This window comes from Nicotiana attenuata, unplaced genomic scaffold (assembly GCF_001879085.1).
Source record: "Nicotiana attenuata strain UT unplaced genomic scaffold, NIATTr2, whole genome shotgun sequence".
Taxonomy (NCBI): Eukaryota; Viridiplantae; Streptophyta; class Magnoliopsida; order Solanales; family Solanaceae; genus Nicotiana; species Nicotiana attenuata.
Window position 1 is genome coordinate 50,925 of NW_017672284.1, and position 10,642 is coordinate 61,566.

The following is a 10,642-nucleotide window of genomic DNA, read 5'->3' on the forward strand; positions in this document are numbered from 1 at the left end:
AATCCCTTAGGCTCCTTTGCGATGAAGGGAAGTCGAGCTGGCACGCTTACGGTATGAGGCGAGCCGGAGCTTGAATTATGAGAGCTATTTGAAGGAGCAGGTAGTTTTTGTTCCGAGGGAGTGTGTGTTCCTTCTTCTAGCTCCTGAGGCTAACGTTTTGTTCCTTTTCAGCTGCAGAAGAAGACGGAGGACTTGGAGCACCTTCGGAACGAAGCTGGCCGAGCCAAGCGCGAGTACGATGAGTTAAAGGCTCAGGTGGAGGTTCAAGCTTCTGCGGGGAAGGGTGCTCTGACTAAAGCCTCCGCTTTTGAGGTTCAACTTTGCTGAGTTCGTGATAATAGCTCGGTTCGAACAGATAAGATTACGAAGCTCGAGTCCGAGCTTCTAAAGATAAAGGCCGAGGTTGTGGATGCTCGGGCTGAAGCCGTAATGAGCTGGACCGCAGCTAACCAGAAAGTGGCGGTCTATTTGAAAGATGATGTCGATGCTCAAACTGAACTGAGAAAGGTTCTCGATCGCGAGGGCAGGATCAAGGAATATGCTCGGCATAAGTCTCGAAGAAAAACCCTCGAGGAGATCCGTGCTAGGGGCTTTGACCTCTCGAAAGAGGTGAAGCGGGAGAGGGCAGACGATCGTGGCGCTAAGGTGCTTCTATCCGATGCTGAGGATAGCGAGGATGAGATTGACGGGCCATAGTCCCCAAGGGGAATGTAGATTTCACTTTTCGATTCTGTATATAGTACTTTCAAAGCACATTTGTAGATGGAGCTTGTGTTTTTTCGCATCTGTGTATAAAAAGAAAACCTGTGGTTTTATTCCTCTTGCATTTCTTTTTGACCTTGTATTAGCCAGACGACCTAGTCTTGAGTTGAGAGGAATCCGTAGATTCATAGTATAACCCTGGGGCTCATTAGGCTGGCCCGTAGGTTCTTACGCGCTCGGTCAATGTGACCTTTTGGTATAAGCTGGCGACAACGACTCTTATGTTTTTGCTCTTAGGTAGATTTAGCTAACTGTTCTGGGTTTAGTCTCCGAATTGGGTTTTGACTCGAGCTCATTCGACCCTCAAGATTTGAATTTAGAGTTGTCCCTTAGGCTCTTACGCGCTGGGTCGGTACGACTTTTTATGCGGGATGGCGACATTGGCTCTTACGCCTTGGGTCGATGCGACCTTTTATGTGGGCTGGCGACAATGGCTCTTATGCCTTGGGTTGATGCGACCTTTTATGCGGGCTGGCGACAATGGCTCTTACGCCTTGGGTCGATGCGACCTTTTTTGTAGGCTTTATTTTTCTCTCGATAAGGATTTTTTGAAATTGTTTGCTTGACTCTTCGACGGTTTAATAAAAAACCTCGATTGCGAGTCGTTATATGGCAATGATCGAGCACCTCGGGAGGTTTGGCTCGGAGGTTGAGTATCTCGAAGCCGGTGTTTAGGAGCTGACATTGTCGAAGCTCTTCTGCCTATATCGATGGTAGCCTGTTGAACTGGTTCTTTTCGAAGTAGATTCGAAGTAATTGAAGGCATGTGATTTTGTAGCGATGGTCGGGCGTCCCTAATCGCGTTAATTTGGCTGGTACAGCCTTGTGACCATAGTCATTTGTGTTGGGCCAGAGCCATTTAGTCCCGAGTGAATTAGTTTCGGCATCTATATCGAGGGTATGCCTTTTAGGGGTCTTACAAGTTCGATATATGCCTTAACTTTGAGATCGGGTTTATGCCTTTAGTAAGGTCTTACAAGTTTTGCATGCCTTTGAGGTCTTACAATTTTGGATACTTCGTACAAGTACGGTTCATGCCTTACTTGAGGTCTTACAGATATTGTCGCTTGGTACAAGCGTGGTTTATGCCTTGCTTGAGGTCTTACAGGTATTGTCGCTTGGTACAAGTATACATGTTTTTGCTGTAAGGGGCCTGTTTATTCTATACGGACACGGTTCGTTCGACTGTTTGTCCCGGTACATCATTTTCCTATCGAGACCCCATTCGGCGTATCTTGGCTTCTCCGAGTAGGTGACCTTCCGGGGGGTGCCCCCCAGTATTCAAGGTTGATTGCAAAAGAATCGTTGAATACTTTGTTGAGACTTCCTTAGGTAGCATATGGATGTTGCCTCGTTAAAAACCTTGTCGGTAAAACCCCTTTTTGGGATAAAAACCCGGTCGAAGGAAAAGAGTGCAACGCATGCTTTTGAAACCTAAGGCCTTCGAATTGGAGAGTGCTTTGGCCGTTTCGAGTGAATACCCGCACTCAGGTTAGCGTAGAGTAAAATTGAAAGAAAAGGGAGACGGTCATACCTTACTGTAGAATGTGTCGGCGACGTTTCGAGCCCTGATACGTTTCACTCGCTTGTGATGAGGATGCAGTACGGTCTTCTGCTTTGTTTAGTCGGCTTAACCGAAGACGTAGTTTTCTATCACTATTTTACTGTTTGATAATCTTTTAGCTCCTTCGAGGGTGGAGGCACTGGTGTCGGCGTTACATCGTGTACTGCGAACATTTTCCTTGCTGCATGTTGTTCCCCGTAGATGGTTTTAATCCCCTCTTTTGTCGGGAATTTCATCATTTGATGGAGGGTGGACGGTACCGCTCTGATGCAGTGTATCCATGGCCTTCCGAGCAAGGCGTTATACCTCATGTCTCCTTTGATGACATGGAATTTGGCATTTTGGGTTGTGCCGGCCACGTTGACTAGGGGGATGATTTCCCCTTTTGTTGTTTCGCTCGCTATGTTGAATCCATTGAGGACTCGTGAGGTGGGCACGATTCGGTCGAGCAACCCGAGCTGCTCTACCACTATCGACCTGATAATGTTGGCCGAGCTACCTGGATCCACGACTACACGTTTAATTTAAAATGTATTTACAAGGAAAGAGATTACCAGTGCATCGTTGTGAGGTTGAGACAAGGTCTCGATGTCCTCGTCGCTGAATGTGAGGGCATCCTCGGGTATGTAACCCCGAGTTCATTTTTCTCTGGTGATGGATATTTTTGTTCTTCTCATCATGGGCTCCTGTGGGGCATCGATGCCTCCCAAGATCATGTGGATGACATGTTGTGGCTCATTCGTTTTGTTCTTCTTAGCCGCCTCTCTTTCCCGGAACTGATTTTTGGCCCGGTCGCTTAGGAATTCTCGAATGTGACCTTTATTGAGTAGTCTGGCTACTTCTTCTCGGAGCTGGTGGCAATCCTCGGTCCTGTGGCTATGCGTGTTCTGAAATTCACACACTAAGTTATGATTCCTTTGCGAAGGATTTGATTGTACAGGCCTGGGCCACCTGGCATCTCTGATTTAAATGATGGCGAACACGATGTCTGATACGTCGACGTTGAAGTTGTATTATGACAAGCGAGATGCCTTCATTGGCCCTGTGTGCCTATCAAACCCGGCTCTGTTAATGAGTCCCCGAGGATTCTGTCCTCGGTCCACCCTTCGGTCACTGCGGGGTATGTTGCGCCTCGGGGCGTTTCTCCTGTCTTCGATGTATGGCAGGTACCTTTCTTTGTTTGGTTTGGCTCCTTTGGCAGAAGCCTGCTTGGGTATACCAAGCCTGAGGGGGCCCCTAATTGGTCGTCCTCGACCCTGATTTTTGACTGGTATCGATTGTGAACATCCGACCAAGTCACGGCGGGGTATTTAACCAGATTCTATTTCAACTGCTTCGAAGCCACCAAGCTTCGCTCATTCAGACCTTGAGTGAAGGCCTGCACTGCCCAGTCGTCGGAGACTGGTGGTAGTTCCATTCGTTCCATTTGAAAGCAAGATACGAACTCTCGCAGCATCTCATTTTCCCTTTGCTTAATTTTGAAGACGTCGGATTTCCTTGTTGCTACTTTGATGGCACCGGCATGTTCCTTAATGAAAGAATCTGCCAGCATGGCAAATTAACCTATTGAGTTTGGGGCCAGGTTGTGATACTACATCATTGCCCCTTTAGAAAGCGTTTCCCTAAACTTCTTCAGCAGGACGGACTCGATCTCATCGTCCCTCAGGTCGTTGCCTATTACCGCACAGATGTAAGCGGTAACGTGCTCATTAGGGTCCAAGGTTCCATTGTACTTCGGGAGGTCTGGCATTCTGAACTTCTTCGGAATAGGTTTCGGAGACGCTTCCTGTGGGAACGGCTTCTGTACGAACTTCTTCGAATCCACACCTTTTAAGATCGGGGGTGCGCCCGGAATTTGGTCGACCCTGGAGTTGTATGTCTCGACTTTCTTGTCGTTGGCCTCTATCTTCTTCTCGCCCGATTTGATCCTCCTCGTGAGGTCCTCGAACATCTTTATGATGGCGGGGTCGGCTGCTGACCCGTTGTTGCTTAACCTCTCTGGTACCTGCTCGGCTAGGGGAGCCATCCCCGGTACTACTGTGCTAGGAGTTCTCTGGTGACTTTGCAGCTGAGTAATAGCCAGCTGTTGTGCCTGCAACATTTCAAAAATGACGTGAAGGCTAACCTCCCGTTCTTCCCTACCCGGGGTTTTCTGAGCTTCTTGTTGGTCGCCTTGCTGTATGCACCTGTTGGTATGGGAGCTTATTTCGACATGTTGAGCGTCGCGTGAAACTGCGTCCACGGGAATTGGTTCCGGTGCATTCTCAGGGTTTCGTGGTGGTACACCAACACCTGGGACGTCAACACCATTTTCTCCGTGGTTCACAAGATTGTTGTTTATAGAGTCAGACATTTTGACCTAAAATCAAAGATCTTGGGCAAGAAAAAGTGTGAAAGATAACTTGCGTTGTGTAGCGAGACTAGCAAGAAAATAACCACTATTATTTTTAGCTCCACGGTGGGCACCAAACTGTTTACCGTGAAAATGGTAATAACAATTAAATTTGATTATGGGATTTTAAAAATATGTGATCTATTTTTATGCTAGTCGTTAAGCAGTTGATGCTATGTGAAAGACTTAGAAGTGAGATAAGAGCTTAGAAACAAGATGTTAATCAAACCGAATAACTACCAATCGGGGCCTCGAGCTTTCCTATTCGGGGGTCGAGTCGGGTGCTCGGCTGGGAGCTATCGGGGGTAATCGATGGGCGACTAACAGTTGAAATAAAATCAATAACGGCTCTTTAAGGCCAATAATAAGATATAAATGATGAACAATAAATACAACACAATGAATGTAAGCAATAAATGAAATAATGAACTTGAGGAAATATGTTAGAGAGCAGAGAGAATGTTCTTGTATATTTTAGTATGGAGCAACAGATCCCTTACAAAATGACAAGGATCCCCTTTATATATGGAGAGGAACCCCAACATAGTACAAAATGCATTAATTACAAAGATATGGGGCAGGTATAGCCACCTACTGCCTTGTTTTGCTTCCAGACTAGGGCACTAGGCTTTGTCAGCTCTAGTCACGTGCCTTGGGAACTCCCCACGTTCACGGTAATTGTCGGTCTATACTGCCCCGAGGCCGAGCGTCGACGACCCTCAAGGGAGGAAACTCGGTCGTAGCCTCGAGCCTTCGAGACATGTTTTTTAGGTGTCGTGATGACGGGAAATTGGACCCTCCCATTTCACCGTATACAATATTCCAAACAGATGATGTAGTTCATTTCATACTAGCTTTGTAAACTCTAAATCTTAGAATCTCATGATTTGTACTACTAGTCCTTGGGTAATGTCTAAGATTCAAATACTTTCTTTTACTTATTTGTATGATTAAATTTCATTTGAATTGGATAATTGTTAATGGGTTACCTAGCGGGTTGGGTTAGGTGCCATCAGGACTAGTTGGATTTTGGGTCGTGACAAGTTGATATCAGAGCTCTAGGTTCACAAGTTCTACAAGTCATGAGCAATTGTCTAACAGAATCATTCGGATCGGTATGATGACGTCTATACCTATCTTCGAGAGGCTACAAGGCATTTAGGATAAACTTCCCATCTTTCTTCCCTTATCGTGCGGCATTGATTCAGCTTGAAGCGTAACTCTTTAAATCCCTTCCACGCATTCGTATGCGCATGTGAGCACTCGGTATCAGATGTGCATCGACGGCTTGTGATTCCATGGATGAGGTGCGAGATGTGATTTCGGTGTGTTGATGATGGGCCAGTCTGGAGAACTTGAGGTCAGGTTTTGACTGTAGCTTGAGCACGGGGATTTTGGTTGTGTGAGCACGTGCTTTTGGACTTATATGTCTGGTAGCGTCCCTATGAGTGGAATTTGTGACTCGATGAGCAATTAGATAGCTATTTGATGAGTATGATGTGGCTGCAGGATGTGTTCAGATAGATTGAATGTGACGAGAAGAGTATGCTTGTGAGGAAAAAGGGGCTATTGGGTGGTTGATTTCTGTCTTAACGTGACGTATAGTCTCGGGTTATGAATGTATTGAAGGATCTTTCATGTTGTTTATTAGTAGAACGAATTAGGTTCTCATGCCTTGTTGGTGAGTTCAGATTCAGGGAGATTAAGTGATTACGTAGTAGTTGTGTGGCTGTGAAAAGGTTTAAAGAGATGTCTGTTTGAGGCCAAGCAGGTGGATTGCGACCTGCGAGGTAATCTACAGATGTGTGATTTTATGATATTGCGTGGAGGCTTTCTTTTCTACTAGTGGGTTGTATTTGTGTGATCTGAGTTTGGAATAGTGGTAATAATTGACCTGACCGTCACGAGTATGAATGCAAGAATTGTAGATGATTTGAGGTGTTAGATGTTTTGTGTTACATTAGATTATAAAAAACTTAGTTGAATCTCACTACGACATTATGGCAGTAATGGGGTATGGTTATTGTAAGTTTTTTTTGGTAACAACTGTGAATATTACCATTCCAACCAGAAAAACGGTTTTTTACAACCTATGAGCCTCTAGTGTCTGAAACAAAAGCAGACACCAGATCTCAAAATATATCAGAATCTATTTACATATTCTCTGAAGCAATTCTTTGCATTTTCTATCTCTTCTTCCCTTATACATTATCTCCACTCTATCTAGTATCTCTTTCCTAATTTTATCATTTACAAGGTCTATGCTCACATTTACTTTCCTGAATATTTTCCAATTTCTTGCTTGCCATGTATAATACAGCATGGCTCCCCATGCAGCAGCTACTATCTCTTTCTGAACTTGGCTTCATCTTCTTCTTTGGATCCATTTGATCACCTTATTTGCTTCATTATTTTGGATTTTGATACCCAGCCAGCTACTCAACTTTTCTCTGAGGCCTGTTATCCATTTGCATTGTCCAAAAAGGTGAATCTGAGATTCCACCTGATCCTGCTCACATAAGCAACACTTGTGATCTTCTACCTTTAGCTGCAATCTTTGCATCCTTTCTTTGGTTAGCATTTTGTTTTGACATGCCAACCATACCATGATTATTTTAAGTTATCAGATGTTTTGTTCCATCGTTTCGAGCCAAGTGGGGGAGTCTGCTATTGACGACTTGATGGCATGGTTACATGTTGTATGAATTTCAGTCTGAGGCATACTTGTGGATCGATTATGACTTGCAGAGTCTGGTTTGAGGATGACTTAAGCAAGGAACTTCTGGGTGCATGATGTAATACGCTTTATGGGTATATGTTAATTATGGAATGATTAGAGTTGTTATTCGTGACGGATGTAGTGCGCATGGTGTAAGACTTTGCTCGGTCGCGTTAAGGCGGGGTTACTTCTTTGGGGTGTTGTTGTGCTAATTGAGCATACGTTGTTCGGCCCGATTGTGCGGTGCCATTGAGGTTTGAGCATAATGGATGACTCTCAAGAAAGTTCTAATGGATTCAACATTTTTGTAGCAATTGTGAATTTTTTCGGATTAATATATGGTTAGGATCTGAGATTTACATTGGATGGTGTGGAGACTCGCGGTATTTCTATATCCTGATGGATTCTACATTTCAGTACCGGGAAGGTGACGAAATATCTTTAGATTCGTAGAAGGTCTTTTTAGAGTGGGTATCTCGGCTATGGTACTTTTAGGGTACTTAAGAGGTAATTCAGCAGCTTATGGGCCTTAGGACGGTGTGGTTCTATGCTAGAGTTCGTGGAGGTGAGTTTTGGTTAAGGATCATTGTGTTCTAGCAAGGAGAAGTATCAATTCGAAGGTCATTGGGAAAGGACTCGGAGAAATAGGACAGCTTGGTAGTAGGTTGGATCAGCACTGTAATGAATATGATCGATTCTTTGGGTACTTATGATGTGGTGAGTCTCTACAGGTGTTCTGTGGAAACAATCTTGGTTTTGGCAACCTGCGTGGCTTGGTTGAGTTAGAGAGGTTTAGTTCTGATGGCTAGATTATGTGTAAATGGGTCCTGAAGAGTTCTCGATGGTTTCTACCATGATTTGATATGGGTGTTTCCTACTGGTGTGAGGAGCATGTTGCGTGTTGTGATTTTCTCCTAGATGAGATCAAATGAAAGGTTCCTGGCTAAATGAATATCTATTCTACTTGTGACTCAGAGTTGTTAATGAGATTCCCGAGCTTTTCACATGATGGCATGATTGATGCGGTGTGTTGTGTGGGATTAAGATTTGCATATGCAAGGTCACGGTTCAGTTTTGAAGGAAGGTCATGAATTCCTAGGCAACTAGGTAAATGTTATTACTACTTGGTATTGCTTGAGAAGGGTGCGCATTTCAGAAGGCGCATTGTGTTTTGACTTGCGGATGCTTCATTCGCATTGCAGTACTCATCTGGTTGATCGACTGTTGATATTAGGTTTTTTACTCATGGAATGATCGTGTATGAGAGATGTTTTAGGCATTCGGGCAGTGGAGTTGGGATCGGATAAGGTGATTCGTGTGCTTATGGATCTGGAGACTAGGAGTTCTTAGAAACAGATTATTTCGTGGTTGTGGACTGTGAATTTGTGGCCAAAGCTAGCCAGATAATAGTAAGTGTTATTATTCAGTCATTGTGGACCTTCGGAGGGTTATTTATCTATTGTGGGTGGCCAGAGTTGATTTAGGGTTCATTAATACCAATAAGTATGTGTATTCTACACCGGGTCATATTGGTCGACTCCGTGCTGCTATTGTTAAGGGATGTGACATTCAGTTGGAGTTGAGCTTATTTGTGTTCCGATATGCTCTATGAGTTACCTTTCTATGCTACGAGGAGTTGTGATTCGTTGGTTATATGCACACATGGTACGGTTCTATTGGGGCCTTATAGCGGAATTTGAGCGAGATGGGTATTTGGGTGTTGCATGATTGATTGCGTATTGGTTATGTTCTTTCGGGTTTGTGTGGCATGGTTTCATTTGCTTCTCTGTGGTTATGGGCATGCACCATGGGTACTTGGTGTCGAATTGTGCGTGGTTGTTGATTTTGAGCATTGTGGCTTGAGGTATTTCATATAGACTAGTGTTTGGATGGGGTCACGTATTGCAACTGGGTTATGTAGGGATATGATCCCTTGTGTTAGATTCGTGTGTTTTGGTTCTACGGTGTGATGGGTTCGTAGCATTGCATTGTGGTGGTACTTGCAGAGCTTGCGGAATGGTTCTCTCGTCTGAGTCATTTTCCATGTTTGAGTGCATTGAATTGTTGCATATTGGTGCACGGATTGCACGATTTGTGGCTCTGGATAGTGTCGGTGTGGCATGTCAGTAGAGTAGCTGGTATTTGATAAGATGAGGTCGTCGGATCTAGGATCGGTGCTATCAAATTTGATTGCGGTATATTTGGAAGGATAATATCGGAAGTCGACTTAGAAATTGCTATAGTTCTTGTTGAAGGAGAGGGATCTCCATCACGTGTTGATCTGATGAATGGTTTTGGGCTTTGCGTGATTCTTTCATCATCGGTAGTGTGCGAAGGTTTTAGAACGAGATTTTATTTGATATGAGGTTTATTACCGAAATTGGGTTATTCTGAGCAACTACTGTGATCGGAAATTTTACTAAGGGTATTTGAGTTATGTGGTATATCCTATGATTGTGTCTTGGGTAATGGTTATGGATCGATACAGCTTGTTCAGACATATACAGTGTGTAGATTGCGAGGTTCGGGTCTTGTACGAAATTCCGGATATTGGAAATTGGATTCTATAGATTACATGCTAAGGTTGAAGTAATGATCTTCAGTATGTTGTGTTGTCGGGCCTATATCGAATAGGGTGACGTTGGATCTCCCCCGGGTATGTGCATGGTAAGGTTACACAGCGGTTTGATGGCTTTGATACGACTCTTGGACGTGTGAGGATGAACGTATGTTTAACTAGGGGAGGATGTAACGACTCGACCGGTCGTTTTGAGCAATTGACCTCGCTCGGTCGTTTACGGGATGAGTAGCTCCGTATGATGCATTAGACTTATGTGAATCGTCGGTTTTGATATTCAGGTTATTCGGAATCGATTTGGAAGAATGAATTTAATTGTTGAAGTTTTAAGTTGGAAAAGTTGACCAAGTTTGACTTTTGTTAATTGGACCCCGAAACGGAGTTTTGATGGTTCCGTTAGGTCTAGACGGTGATATTGGACTCGGGCGTATGCCCTTATTTGCATTCGGTTATTTCTAGAAGGTTTAAGCACAAATTGGCAAAAATTAGAAATTGAAAACTTGGAAAGTTCATAAGTTTGAACGAGAGTCGACTTTGATGATATTGGGTTCGTATTGTGGTTCCGCGAATTTAGATAGCTTCCTTATGTCATTTGGGACATGTGTGCAAAATTTGAGTTCATTCCGG